The sequence below is a fragment of the Limulus polyphemus genome, unplaced genomic scaffold (assembly GCF_000517525.1).
Source record: "Limulus polyphemus unplaced genomic scaffold, Limulus_polyphemus-2.1.2 Scaffold150, whole genome shotgun sequence".
Lineage (NCBI taxonomy): Eukaryota > Metazoa > Arthropoda > Merostomata > Xiphosura > Limulidae > Limulus > Limulus polyphemus.
The window spans coordinates 949,535-965,446 of record NW_013665760.1 but is presented as its reverse complement, the minus strand read 5'-3'; the positions used below and the strand labels follow the sequence as shown (position 1 = coordinate 965,446).

The following is a 15,912-nucleotide window of genomic DNA, read 5'->3' as shown; positions in this document are numbered from 1 at the left end:
TACATGATAGTTCTAGAAACGTTGCGTCACAGTAGTCATGTGACTCGATGACGCAACAATACGTTTTACTGTTCCTACTTGTAATATGTGTCCTTTAATTTTAGCTGTTTATGACTGTTCTATGTTTTTTTAACCTGGTCGTTTAATTGAAAGAGTCAAATTTACCAAACTACCTGATTACCTTTAAATAGAAACGGACATGATTATAACTTTGTATTCAATTTGTGATCTTATTTCTTCCTTTTAATATAATCTTTGCATTTCTGTAATATGCCGCTTAGCTTCACAGTAGACACAAAATATATAAGATTAAATATTAATTTGTTTCAACTGTGATTGAATTCACCAACTTTAATATAGTTCGTTCTTCTTTTAAAAAATGTATTTGTTATGAAAAATGTATTTATGAAAAAGAACTAAATCTATTAATACAACATTTCATTATACATATTAAATATTTCATGCTAAAAAAAACAATTCCCTCAATGGTTTATCGGAACATTTATTTTCTATCGCTTGAGTTTCATATAAATGTATAAAACTAGCTGAAGTTACCCGTTACCCGATAATGTTCCCGTTCCTTCTTTTCTTTTCTTTTTGTTATTAAATCCACAATGACCTCATTATATGCTAATTGTATACTTTGCTTTGTGGAAGGTAATTATTGACCCATTTAGATGTGGGGTTAATTCACAGCCAAAAGTGTATAGTGCCTAATTTTAGGTTGTTTTCTATTCCACTTTTAGAGTAAAAATCCTAAAACAAGATAACTCATGTACACTGTTGCATAGTTTCCAATTATACAAAATTATGGTAATCGATCCAGCCAACTCTTGGGGATGGATGATAACAGAGACAAACATTACCACATACACTCACACATAATGGATAACCTTCATAGTAAGATAACTACGTATACAAATAAAAGAATAATACCAATTTTTCCGTAAAGCATTTTGTTTGAAAATGTCAGCACTGATTCACAACTTATTTGAATGGAAGAAAGTGGTGTGCGAAATACCTATCTATCAAAAAATTGTATATTTATATATTATGTTAACTTACGTGTTACGTAGTAATGCATTTTGTGAACGTTGTTTATTTTCTGCATAAACCTTATTATTATTTCAAATGTAAAACGTTCGCATACAAAAATATTTCTATATTCTGAGAAAAAGCTCTAAGACTTTTAAATTATTCTATGTTTCATACCACGAGATGCGTAAGACGTACTTTACAATAGGATTTTTTAGTGCAAAGCCACACAATGAAATGTCTGCGTTCTGTCCATTCGTGGGAATCTAACCTCGGATTTTAGCGTTGTATATTCGCAAACGTACCTGTGACCCACCAGAAGACATAGTATATGCCAATACATTTTTGATGTTAAAAGTGTAATATTTGTATATATATATATACAGGGTGGCCCAAAAATGTACCCAAATTTCGAATGCTCATATGACTATAGTAAACGAACCTACGTTCCATACATGTGAGTATAAGTTCTTAATTAGTGATTCTGAGAACTTATGACTAAAAGTAAAGAATATGTTTACCATGATATATCTGTTATTTCCATGCCCACTACGTTTTTCGCCTTATAGAAAGGCTCTCCAGGCCATCCGTGATATAACAATCATAGCAGTGGCTGAGAGGCCATCGATATTAGGAAAGTGGATGAACAACTGTGATGGTGTGTTAGTGAAATAGCTTTGACCAATTTTATGAGTCCTTTACAAATCAAAATTAAGATAAGAAATAATAACATAGTATCGTTTGTTTATTTGAACACCAATTATTTATTTTACCAATCATTCAGAAGAATTTCGAACCAGTAAGCTTAGTCTTCTTACTCATGTAGAGGGGCAAACAACTACAGCATCAGTGGGAAAAGACAAAAATTGTTGCTGTTGTTTTTTTATTAAGCATAATTAAACACAAAGGGCTATCCGTGCTCTGCCCACCATGGGTATCAAAACCCGGTTTCTAGCGTGTACAAGTCCGCAGACAAACCGCTGTGCCAACGGGGGAGGGGCAGTGAATTGATAGTTACGCACAAACGTACACAATGGGCTATCTGTACTGTGCCCACCACGTGTATCAAAACCAGATTTCTCGCGTTATAAGTCCGCAGACATACCTCTGTGTCACTGGGAAGAGGGGGGTTGTCCTATTAGAACTTAAAAGTGGAAATAAAAACGAATGTAGTATTTTCCCTTGATCGCTTGGTCCGCTCTGGAATTAATAAAACTAGCTTGTTGGTTCGCCAGTCCTGAATAGTTTACAAGTTAATTCATGAAAAGAATGATATATATTGTGTGAAAATAAATAAACTTTTCTTTTCTAATGTGTTGTGACATAAATAAATTGATTAAAAATTATACTTCATCTTGTTCATACCGTAACAATTGTTCTCAAGCAACTTGCTAATACAATTAATTAGTGTCTCAATCATTATATTTCAGCCGGTCTGAAGAGCTCCAGTACTGGGCGAATGGCTTCGTTGGAACTGTAAATAGCATATTTAGTGTGGTTAACATATCATTTGTACACACTTCTTTACTTTAAATAAGAAGTGTCCTCCGGTAGGTCAGGGGAAAGTTTCTAGACTTACAATGTTAAAATCAGCTGTTCGAATCCCCATGGTAGACAGAGCGTAGATAGCTTATCGTGTAGCATTTCTCAAAGAAAACAACACTCAAAAGGTCTTAGTAATAATCCAATATAACTGCGTAAGATGTTCTGATATCAGCATACAAATTTACATAAATTGGGCTTTAGTAGAAAAAAGTGTCTGTATTTTTACTTTTGTTTTGTGCATTCATAGCAGATAAGTGACAAAGTAACTCTATCTAAAATCCGGCAAACGTTAGAACAAAAGTAATGTCTTTTAACAGTGGTATTTTGCATGATTGTTCTAAGTACATAGAAAAAAGAAAATTTGACAGTTTTATTAAAAATGTTTATATTCTTGAAATTTCTTTTTATATTGTGTTTTGAGAATTTAATTATCAACCGACAAACCTTTAATAGAAGCAAAATATTTCTACACTCTTTAGTTTTCTTACTTTAACCCCTTTTTAAATATTCGTATTATGTACGCATTTTTATGTAAGGAAATTATTTTCATATTTCCTCGATTTTTTCCCCTACATCTCTTTAGTATAAACATAAATATTTCTATTTTTTGACGGTTTTTGTCTTATTCGTATAACTTTGTGAATGGGTGTAAAAGTGATGTACAAAAATGTTCGATAATTTTAACATGGCAGTTACAAATTAAATGAAATTTTGTTGTTGATTTTTCAGATTTTCATATTCTTATCTTTGTTTAGTGATAAAGTTATTATGTCCGACCGTACTAATGTCTGAGTTGTCTTTACAGATTGAATTGGAATCTACAAAATGACGCCTGTTTTATATACCCTTTTTTGCGCTATGCTTTTGACAAGTATGTTTGCTAACACCGAGGAATTTCTTCTACAAACTTTCTGCAATAGATGCTCTACCAGCAACTCTGGTTTGGGACAGGTTCGAGATATGATCTGCTGCATTATAAGAAATACATGCTGCCAGTAAGTAAAGTTATATCTAACCTGCATAACATATATTCGCTTAACAAAATGTTTCTTTTTTGTTAAATGAACCATGGGTTATAAGATAAGGTTTATCAAAACATTATTATATAAATTGTGTTTCCATAGTGTTGTACTTTCCGTATTTAGTATACTGTTTAAAGTTCAATCATGCATATACGTAAAAAAAGAAAAGTAAACAACTTTTAAAGCGACCAGGTGGCAATTTACTATGAAAGTTACTATATGCCACATGTAGCTCTGAGTAAGAAAATCGTTGTGGTGTATACTGATTTCCCTTTGTCTAGAATATAACGAGATCCAGTTCATGTTATAATTATTATATGCTTTTAAACTTTGCATTTTATATGATTATGAATGTTTGTTTTGTTTGCTAATAAGCCCAAAGCTACACCATAGGCTATTTGTGCTGTGACCACCACCAGCATCGAAACCCAGTTTTTAGCCTCCAGACTTACCGCTGAGCCATCTACCAAAAAAACAATGCAAACGACCATGAACTACATAAACACATGGGCGGGAAAGATTTATCTATTTATTATAAATATGAAAGAAGAAAGTTCCCTACACACAGACACACACTACAACACATTATAATGTATAAAGCTGGATATCTACATCCTCTTGTTTTCCCCGTCAGACCGGAAGTTTTACATGCACTGATAATAATTTCCCCAGCCTTTCAATAGCACTGCCAGAAAAAGTATATATAAGTTTGTGTATATATATATATATTCAATACCGTAAATAACATATATATTACAAATCCATTGTTACAATTGTTCATAAATAATATGACATGGTGGACGTGCCTTTTCCATTGATACAACAAATTTATTCTGGTACTGAAATCTCTAGCACAATTGTAACTTTCGAAACCAGCCGTATGTAGTCGATATTATGTTTTTGTGGTTACAGGTACAGATGTTTGTATACGCTCGATAACACGTAGTGTGTTTAGTTGTTGTCACTTTAAAATCTTCTATCACAAAAGGGCTGAAAATAATACCCAAATGTTTGTTTTTGAAAGAGATAAAAATGATGTTTTTATAATTGTTATATTCATTATCTGTCATTAAAATTAATGCACATTTTCATAATAACGTTTTCTTTGTGAAAAATTTTAATTCTAGGTACATCATTTCATGTCCATTGTAAATTTTTTCGCTAAAATGATTCATTTTTAACATATTAAGAATTAAAAATAGTGCGTGGTACTTGTATTCAATCAACTAATAACAGGTTACATATGTAACTAAATTACTTTTTTCGTATTGTAAATGCTAGAATCCGGGTTTCGATACCCATGATGGGCAGAGCACAGATAGCCCATTGTGTAGCTTTGTGCTTAACTTCAAAAACAACAACAACACATTGTAAAATTTTAAACGATGGAGAATCAGTTCACTGTGTTGCGTGCCCTCCGGTAGTCCAACCTCTAAGAAAAGGGTTCGATACTCGTGGTTGGGCACAGCACTGATAAACCATTGTGTTGCTTTGTAACCATCAACTTTAGAAAATACTGTGTAGATCCAGACTATAACAACGTAGCACCCATCCGGTGGCTCAACGGTAAGTATGAGGGCCGATAACGCTAAAAATCAGGTTTCGATACTCGCAGTGAACAGAGCACACATAATCCATTCTATAACTTTGCGCTTAACAGCAAAAAAGTAATAACGTATAGCACATGTTAATGCCGCTAAATTTAACTGGTACAACTTTCTTGCAGTAAAAATCTATTTAGTCTGCTTTCAAACAAACTTCAAAGACGTCTTCTTTAATAAGTTGACAGATTTTAATGTCTCAACGTTTAATTTAAACAGAGGCTACCTTTATCGTTTACTAGCTAACGTTTAACGCACGGGAAATAAACGGTATCTACCAGGGAATAACATAGGGGTAAGAGTCAGCTCCAAACAACGATCCCCCCCACTACGTCAGTGTTCGGGAGACTGTAAGGGTACTGTTGCGTCAGCGAGTCACATGACCACCGTGACGCAACGTTTCTAGAACTATCATGTACTTTGGCGAATGTTCAAGTTCTTACTAGAAATAGGGTACGCTGGTATATAAAAGAGGGGAATGTAATGTGTGTATAGTCAGTGTGTAATTGATCTGCGGTCAGAAGTATTATTGACGTTCGTTGATATAGCGCGATTGTTGAAGTTAAGTGTATCGGTAAAGTTAAGTAACTTCGTTCCGACGAAACTTAAGCGACACGAGTTCTTTCTTAATAAAACTGGTTTATTCTTTCCGAATAGGAAAAATCAATTAACAAACGGAGACGTAACAATAGCATGAAATGAATATTACCCGCCATGATTATTTCTGGAAGTGTACACAGAATTTGTTATATGTATGCATTTTGTACACTTACTACTCTTTTATCTTCTTAAATAGCCTTCTGATGTAATTTTAGTATAGTATTGGCCAGCTTTCTTTTTTGCACTTTCTTGCTTAACTATATAACTTGATACAAATAAGAGTAAGCTTCTGTGATGATATCATTTTGTACGAAACAAGATTACAACTAGAAACCAAGTGCGTTGATCGTGTGAAGTTTAATCTAACCAAAACTCAGACGCTGATTAGTTTCACGTCAAATGGTCTAATATAAGTTGTGATATTACGTAATATAACAAAAAAAGAAGCTAGATAAACAGTCTTTAATAGTAGGTAAGAAGTCGATTTCATGCATAAGTAGTGTCGTCACTTGGCATTTGCTTACGTTCTCGAGTCTTGAGCAACCATCCTTCAAGGAACACCTCAATACGAAAAAGTTAAAACCTATAATAACCGAGACTCGTCAGTAATGCTCCCCCTTGTCTGTATATAAAATAAGAATTGGAAAGTTCCACTCATGGAACCGGTTTTATAAAAAAAAATCGTCTGTATAATTGTGTGCTGGAGTTCAGGTGTATTTATACTTCGAACATTCGAGAGTTAATAAGCTAACAACTGGACTGTCTCAGAAACCAAGATGTATAACAAAAGACTCTGAAAACTATTGGCAATGTAAGTAAATTTTAAAAATATGTATTTCTGAACCACGGTTGAATAATAATAATAATAATAAAAAAGAAACTAAAACCTATACCATAAACTTAAATTATGAAAAAATAATTAAAACCAGGATTTAAAAATAAATGAATTTGAAACCCTGTAATTTATTTTAAATGACTGCTTGTAAAGAACTCTATTTTAGTTTTATTGGAGTATTACTTTATTCAGATGAAGTGTAAAATAGTAAAAACTGCATTAAAAAACTTAAGTTAACTATTGTTAAATATTACCGATGAGCCGGGCGTGTAGACTCTGTAGTTGAGATTCTTAGATTCGCGCATCAATACCGCCATAAAAATAAATCTCATTTCTGACCTGGCCATTCAGCCCTCGTGCTCATAAGGTGCCGTTCAAGTTGGAAATTCCAATTCGTCTATTACATCCATATATTAAAACCATTTAAGCGAAAAGGACAACTATTGTTATTGTTAATGTATTTTATAATATTAAAAACTATTTAATCACATAGTTTCTTCAGATGTTTAATTCGAATGAAAATAATCGCCATTAGAATTAAGTGCACAATAAGTCAGTTTTAAAGAAATTCGTTAAAAAAAAAACAACAACAACAGAAATGGATGTATTATGTAAGAGATCCGTGAAAGTATGTTATTCTTTGAAACGTTTCATTCCTGTTCTTAATACTTTGTTGTTTGTTTACATGAATATGAAAGCGTTCAATAGTGAGATTCATAAGTTCGTACTGTTTTAAAGAGCAGGAATAAAATATCGCAAGTGTAATTAGCCTTTATACATTAAGTGCAGCGATGTTTCTGATGAAGCAAAAGTTTTTATCGGTTAATGTTCATGAACCATTCTGGTAATTCAGAGTTTTTAGTTTTAACTTCTTCCCTATTTTGAAAAAAATACACATTTTTTTTTTAAACTATAATAATCGATAGATTCTTATTAATGATTATATTCTGAAATCATATTTTTATGTAGTTTCAGTACCACGTTACTATTAATTAACTAAACATGCACACTTGTATATTATATTATATATATATGCACGTGACTTTTTAAATATCATGTATAAAGTGTTTTAAAATCTTATTGTAATACTTTGTTGTTCTGAACAAAATGATTTTAAATTTTATAAAAAATAAAAGAAATTACAAACACCCTTACTGTAGTCTCACTTTCAGTTTCAATATTTAATGTTTTAAATTTCATTTGGTATATAATGCCATTGTTGGCGGAGCGTGATTTTATAGATCCGTAGGTTATGTAATATAACAACGCAATGTGACAGATTTTAACAAATCTTTCTTTATTGGCCACGTGCAGTTTCCCAGTAGGAAGAAAGTGATGGCATTCGATGAGCACGTTTACTTTTCTTTGGTTTTACTGGAAATACTGTTAATATTATAATAGCCCAGTGTAACTGTTAAGGAAGGAAACATTGTTTAAAAGACAATGTTCCTCTTCCTTCTTTCTCTTGTTATTAGATGATGTAATTAGATGCCAATTTCATACACTGTTTTGTAGAAGGTAATAATTGACTCATTTAACTGATCAAGTACTTGTATCTTTTGAATTAAAAAAAAAAGTGAAAATGTGCTCTATTTTAGTGAGATTTTTAATCCGTTTTCGGTCAATTTCCAGTTACCATACCAAAAATTATGGTAACGAAGCCAGGCAACTGTGGATGATGCAAGCGAAATGTCTATAGAAAGGTAGAAACGCGCTCTATTTCAGGGGCTATTTTATCCCCCTTTTCGGACAAAAATCCTAAAACAAAATAGCCTATGTATACCCTCAGACAGGTTCTAGTTACCATACTAAAAGTAAATGTAACCGAGTCAGCCAACTCTGGTTGTTGGATGCTAAGAAACACACACAGAATGGATCATATATGTAATGAAATATTCGACATGTTTATGTAATTCGGACTTCATCGACTTTCATTACATAAATATCACATGACTAGAGAGCATCGAAGAGCCATCAAATTCTGATAAAATGTATGGTTAGCTTTGTAGGTACAGTTGGGGAAAACCCTTCTGAGTTCCGAGAACATTCAGGTTAGTATAGGACTGACTGGTCGTAACCGGTCTGAACAAGAGCCATAGAATACGGCGAATTAACTTTCAACGATAACCTCAGTATTTTTTACTAAACCAAGAAGTAACAAAAACAATTCTACAAGCTCTTCAAAGAAAACCTCAAAATGGCAGGGAAACCAAGAGATAGCCATATCAAAGACTTAAATTGATAACTACCTATATCGCATTTGAATAATTGGAACATAGCTTCCCATGTTTTGAAAAATTACCGCAAAACTTCAACAGTACTCGGAATGTGTATATAATGAACTTGAATATCGTTAGTAGTGTACGATTCAAGTAGCCCCAATCAAACGAACACAGTTGAAAGGGCTTAATAGATAGCTTTACTAAACTTGTTAAGTATATTTTGGTTGAAGTTGCCTATGACATAATTCCCCAATCACTGTTCTTGTCACTACTGGGTATGCCAGCCAGTAGATACGAGAACCTGGCACTCGGTATCTCTTCCTGGATCTTCTCTAGAATTGGGAGTACTCCTTTTCTTAAAGATATTTTTCACCCGGACACTCAGGGAAGCTGTATAGCGCTAATGGGACGAAACTGAAACTGCTTATGTTATACGGACTTTCAGACATTCGTCTTCACTTTCATAATTTTGGTATTGTTGAGGATGGTTTATAATTTTAAGCTTTGACAAGCGTGATCCAACTGGCGGGCCGCATCCGGTCCTACAACTGAGTTCACCTCATCAACGCAGTTAATATTAATCACATGTTAAATATTACGTTTATGCAGTAAACTTTTAATCACAAATAAGTTTCTTTATGAAGGTACCATTGCAGTAAGTCGTACCATTAACTAGTTATAACTATTCAGTGTTTTCATTCTCTAAAGTCCATAGCTAAAACGTTGGACCGCTCTGTTCTAAGCTGATGGTCATCAAACTCGCTTGTACTACCACCTGTAACCGTACTGTTTTTGTTATCTCTGGAAAACAAACTTCATTTTTTTAATGATAATTTGAGACCTTTAATCCATTATGGACAACATAGTAGTCCTCAATATATTTGCCAGTATCCTGATCCACTGGAGAAAATACACATGTATCTTTAGTATAAATTGTTAGTCATTTCCCACCTCCTTTTTAAAGAAGGATACACTTAGTTGTCACGTATCTCCTATAATATTAGTACACCGTCTCTTTCATTAATCTATTTTCAGGTTGTTATTATCCAAGGCCTGGCGTGGCCAACTGGTTAGCCTACCAAACTGTGAATCCAAGGGATGACAGTTCGCATTCTTTTACCGCAAAATTACGCTTCGCGTTTTGGTGCTGTGGGTGTCTTATAAGAGCGACGGGCAAACCTCACTATTTGATTAGAGTAGTTCAAGAGTTGGTGGACAGAACTTGGATAACCTATTTTGTAATTTTACTTTAAAACAAACCGACTCAAACATGTGCTGCTCTAAAACTTTCCTTTTCCGTCTCGACCTTGTGTTGCTGCCAAACGCTCTTTTTTCCGCCTCGACGTTGTGTTGCTTGTGTTAGTTTGTTCTGTTTTATATATTTTAAAAAGGCTCCATTTTACTAATATGGAGTAAATATTTATAATATTTAAGGCTCCTTGTACTTCGGTTTCGATTCTGCCTATTTTCCGTTAATCACTTTTGAAAGTATCAATTTCATATACGCTCATGTTTTCTCTCTCCATAAGAAAGAATCAAATTGGCATATTATGGAAGGAATTTCAATCAGAATGAAATGTGCATAATTTTCACATTATATATTCAATATACTTACCTGTTCATTAAAAGATATTAAAAAAGAATTAATTTAAAATTAAGAAGGAAATGAGAATTTATATATAGTCCGCAAAACGAGAATTAAATTAAAAGAGTAATTGTAATTAACGATTTTTTGGTGATTATTATTTACAACCTGAAATACCTGTCAACTGATGGAGAGTGTTTAAACTTAATTATAACAATGTAAGTTTAACAGAAATCATATATTTCAAAGTAATAACTTGAACTTTATCTCAAAACCTTTAAAATTATAACATAGTTTCTTCATAAACAACATTTGCAGTTTGCTTTCCATCTACCAACAGATAAAGATTTTGAGATGGTCACACACTTGAACACCCTCATTGACCGTGGGAAAAGAATGGTTGTTTCAGAAACAATCCAGCAACTTTCATTCTTTAACCTTGAAACCCTTTAGAGAATTAACATTGTCTAAAACGTCAACCTGCCAAGATTGTTTGAGATTGACTGAATAGGTTGGGAGTAATTTACCATCAGGCTTTGCAATATAGAAATGGAGTTAAGTTCAATTTTGACAACCTTAGGACATTCTCCATAGTTCGTAGTGTTTAAATAAAAATTTTGCTTGAGATTGGCCCAATAGACTCGGAGGACTTAGTGTGCAAACAAACACACATTTCGTCTTTATATATATTAAGTGTGTGTGTGTTCGTGCGTAATATATACACACACAAAACATCTATGTTAGTTTTAATATCTAAATGAAGCAGAATGTAGAAACGATATCTTACCTTGGGTAATATTTAAGACATTTCAGAAGTTAGGCCTAAAACAAAAATCGCCATGGTCAGAGTAAGCTATGTACGTAAGAATGAATGAAGCTAAACGTGAGCCTTGTCATCAGTTTAGCTAATTAAACTTTTTTTTTCGTTTGTATGTATAAATATTATAACGTATTTTGTCAGCTGTTGGATACCCTCCACGTTAACGATAACTTCGGCCGTAATCCCAATAATATATCGTGAGGTTCGGTCAGCCCTAGTAAGAAAGGTAGCTGGTGGAGATGCATAGCTTATCAGATTCAATCTTTGTTCGCAAGTCTTGCATGTAAATTAAAATTAGAAGTAAACGAAAATAAATGTGAAAAACAAGCGCTCATCTAAAGTTACGATTGATCATTTGCAGATAAGTGTGCGAAACAAAAACAACGAAGAACTAATAAAAATAAAATAGGTTTATAGCAACCATGACGCTAGGAGTGATAAGTATTGACATTCCATCAACAATAAGTCCCAAACCTATAATAAGAGAATAATAAATTTTGAAAAGTATTGTTCAGTATTGACTAGTGTTATGAAAATTAAAAATGAAATTTACCCTCCAGATTCCACAAAAATACAGTAGTAATAAATCAGCCTACATCCACTGTAATGTATGTGCTGTTAGATTTAGTGCTCGTTTCTTTAAATGAACTTAAGTTTCCACACTTGCATTGTAACACGTATATGTTACTTACTGAAAACGATCTTGACTCGTAGTGTGTGCCAGAACAAGCCAAGTATAACTTAAGTACCATATATTAAAAATATTGTAATGTTTTTAAAAGTTTTGTATTACTATTATTTTTCAGTTGCAAATGTCAATTTTTTAAGTACAAGAGTCCCGTAGAATACTCGTGATATTATTTTCAATTAATGTAAAATATATATATATATATATATATATATTATTACCTTTAAAATGTTTCCTGAAACAATATAATGTACACTATCAGTTGTGGATGTGCTGACTAATGTTTAAAGTCTTAAATTTCAGGTTTTATTCTCCTGTACGATAGCTCTCTGGAAATTCAGCAGTAAGTCTGAGGGCTTGTATACCCGCGTTAGGTACAGCGTAGATAGCCCCTTCTGTAGGTATGCGCATAACAACAAACAAATAACCCCATACGATTAGTTCCGTGGTGGCTCAGCGGTAAACTTGAGGGTTGATAACGCTAAAATATGGGGTTCGATTCCCCGCGATAAACACAATGTAGGTAGCGCTAGAAACAAGAAACCCGTACGATTAGTGTCTATTGGTTCAGTGGTAAGTCAGGTTTTGTTACAAAAAATAAACCTGTAGGATTAATTTATTCATGTAACATTGCCTAATATCTTAGTACTAGCAGTGATCCGCAAAACATTTGGGAGCAAATTAGTATCTTTACTGCAACAGTACTTCTTTAAATACGGGATTTCTATAATAATAGAAAATTCTAATCGCGGACACCGAAATCTACAAGTTCACTTGTCTTAGGCCTAACATTAGTTACGCCTTTACGTTTTTTACTTTAGTTTAGTTAGGGCTAAGTTTTACCGTACTAAATACTATCAATAAATATACTTGTAATGTTATTGTACGACTTAAAGCGAAACCTTTTTAAAAACTTTAAGCTTTTAATATATTATTCAAACATAAGCCACAACTAACGTTGTTGACATTTACTTATTACCATATTTATTGAAAACACAATATCGAAAATAGTGAAAAGAAACCAGAACCAAAGTTCATCTTCAGGTACTCTGGACGTAAACTATGTAATTCTTCTAGTTCAGAAAAATACTTTTATTTGCTACACCTCTTGCCAATTGGATCAACTATTATTAAAAGTGGCTTGATATTCGTGACGTTTAACATTCCTATGTACGCCTAAGAATCTGACTGACACTTATTTAGACTTCAACGTAAAACACCTGGACCACACAACAACTGCAAAGATTACACGCACATAACCAGTGACAGACATTGGAATTTCAATTCTGTATGCTATGTAGTCAGTAGTTCAAAGTGTATTGCGACAGAGCTCATGTTAAAGAACACTTTTAAAAGAAAATATACGAAAGTTACGTGGTCCTGTTTGGTGTTACTCTGTGTGTTTCACTCTGAACATTTATTCGGAAACCTTGGAGTACTAAGTATTGATGACGTTACTGTGTTGCTTCAAGGGTAGGAGGGAAGGGTGTGAACTTAGACTTTTCTTTGTTGTTGGTTAGTATGCAAGAGATCAATGATTTTTAATGACTGTGTTTTGAAATTATTTGGATGTGATTATGAAGTCCTCCTATTTTAACGAGTTGTAACTTTATGTTCGCATTTTGATCAATAGAAAATCTTAAGTATCTATTTATTCTGTGCTATTGCAGCAGGTACAAAAGTATTATAGAAGTTGTTCAAATTCAGTAGTTAGTGTGTCCGGACTGTGAATCCCAGGATTCGGGGTTCGAGTTCCGTTAATACGAAAGACAATGAACCATTCCCAACAATAATAATAATAATAATAACAACAAAAATCACCGTGTTCCGCATTTGGATGGTGTAGATTCCTATAGATTAGTTGACGGTCAAATCTCGCTATTCGATTAGTATAGCCCAATAGTTGGCGGTGGGTGCTGTTGATCCAACTACCTTTCCTCTAGTCTACTAGTTCAAAATTAGGAACAGCTATGCACAGGTAGCCATTGTATAGCTTTTAGAGAATCTCTTATACAAATATTAATCGAATATTGAAAACTCGCCTCACACTTTTTTTGTGTCTGAGGAAGTTTAGTGTTGACTGTGGGAACACATTGTTCTTCAACATTGACATTGTATTGTAGCTCTACACATAGTAAATTTTCTCATATCCGTTATCATGTGCTGATTTGTACGTCAGATACGCAGTACGTAGTGGTCTTTTGTGTGCTCTAGTACAACATATTTCTGTGCTAGAAAAATCTCAACACCCTCTCTTTTTTTTTTTTTTGTCGTCTGTCTCATGAAAATGAAGATGTTCACCTAAAAGTGGTAATAGTGGTGCTTCAGTAAAGGTAGCTTACTGAGTGAGAACCAGTTTTTCGTAATTATTATTTAAGGTCCGAGATAATCTTTATTTGCATCATTTCAGAAAAGCTTAGCATACGATCATCCACAATTTGAATACATTTTTCTAAACTATCGATTCACTAAACTGCTTATGAGTCCACGGCCATGTGGGTTAGAGGGTTCCTTATAGCACATGAGTAAAATAAAAAATCTGCATAAAAAGATATACAGTATTGGAATAAAACTTACTAACTACTGTTGAGGTTCCTAAAGTATTTAATTTAGAAAATGATAAATCTCACCCTACTCATTTGGTTTATTCTCTGCAGCGAGTGCTCGTTATGATACAATATATGAACTTCACCGGTAGCGAACAGTTTATGAATAAGTTAGAAACTTAGGATTAGAAAAAGTCGTTCATGAATACTTGACGTGCCTCGGATTAATGTACCATAGAATAAATTTTGTTGATAATATTTATCATTCACCGATTTCAATTGGCTAAAGTTTAGAGGTTTCGAATTAAAATACATGAATTTTATAGTGTCACTACGTATCATGATTTGTTAATTTAAGAAAGTTATTATGTAGCACTTTAAGAGTGTAAATGGCAGTGATTTTAAATACGTACATTTTATAAATACACACAGAATATTGAGTAAGTTATTTTATAACACGCTTGAATATGGATATCAGCAACTTACACGATAACACCAGTCAATATAACGCCTGCTACACTATTTGCAGGATGTACGGTGAGTGTATGAGAGAAATTGAGGAAGTGTGGTAATATTGGCCAGCATGTTTTCTTTCGCCTCTCACGTTTCGAAACTAACTTAAACTTCAGTAGTGTCCTAGATTTTGTGACAACTTACAAATTATTCATAACATTAGGCCTAGCACTCTCATTATCACTGCAGTGACTCATACTGATTTTGAACAACAGAAAACAGGATTAATAATATATATCAAGTAGCACACACATTTCCCCCCTCAAGCCAAACTTTCTTACAGTACAAGATGCTGCAAACCATGTTGTCACCCTCCCTACCTTACCGATTTTTATAGTAACTACTGGCTCTTTCGTAATAATATCAGTAACTTTGCGGATTTTTATTTATTTTTTGTGGGCCAGTTTCTTTTTTACGACATGAACTGTCTATTGAATTGACGAGGTAGTCAATGATAACTTGGTAGGTAGTAAATGTTCCTTGCTTGCTTGCTGGTGTTATTTCCAGTTTTTGTGGGAAGAGGGACTCGTATATCTCATAATTATAATTTAAGTTATTACTGTTGATAGATCTCGCTTGGTTGTACTTAACGCATATGTTAAGAAGACATGTAAGTTTACAAATATTTATAGTTTTTACAAATTTATTTACGAAAGAAAGTAACCTAATTAGGAATAATAACACTTATTTACTTTATATTTATACTGTCTGTATACTGGGGAAAAATTCCAGATTTTTAAGTAATAACTCAAAAAAATACGCGGAAGACGTTATGAACATTTAATTTTATTTCCTAACACTTATTATGGAAAAATCTTAATTATTATGGCAGAATACTGTATCGCAATACTTAAGGGAAAGTGTTGGAGAAGTATGGAGATTTTCCCACTCTGTCAATAA

The 15,912-nt window shown here is 33.2% G+C and overlaps 1 protein-coding gene across 3 annotated transcripts in view; it reads left to right on the top strand.

Annotated features, from left to right (window-relative positions):
- Nucleotides 1–15,912, top strand: part of LOC106475902 (G protein-activated inward rectifier potassium channel 3-like) — a 54,460-nt gene that overhangs the window by 25,971 nt on the left and 12,577 nt on the right. Inside the window, exon 1 of one of the 3 annotated variants that reach the window (XM_022381077.1) lies at nucleotides 6,562–6,614. The exons of the other annotated variants lie outside the window; for them this stretch is intronic. The gene's annotated coding sequence lies outside the window, so the exon portion shown is untranslated. Of the gene's footprint in view, nucleotides 1–6,561; nucleotides 6,615–15,912 lie in introns of those variants that run through there. 3 annotated transcript variants of the gene reach the window in all.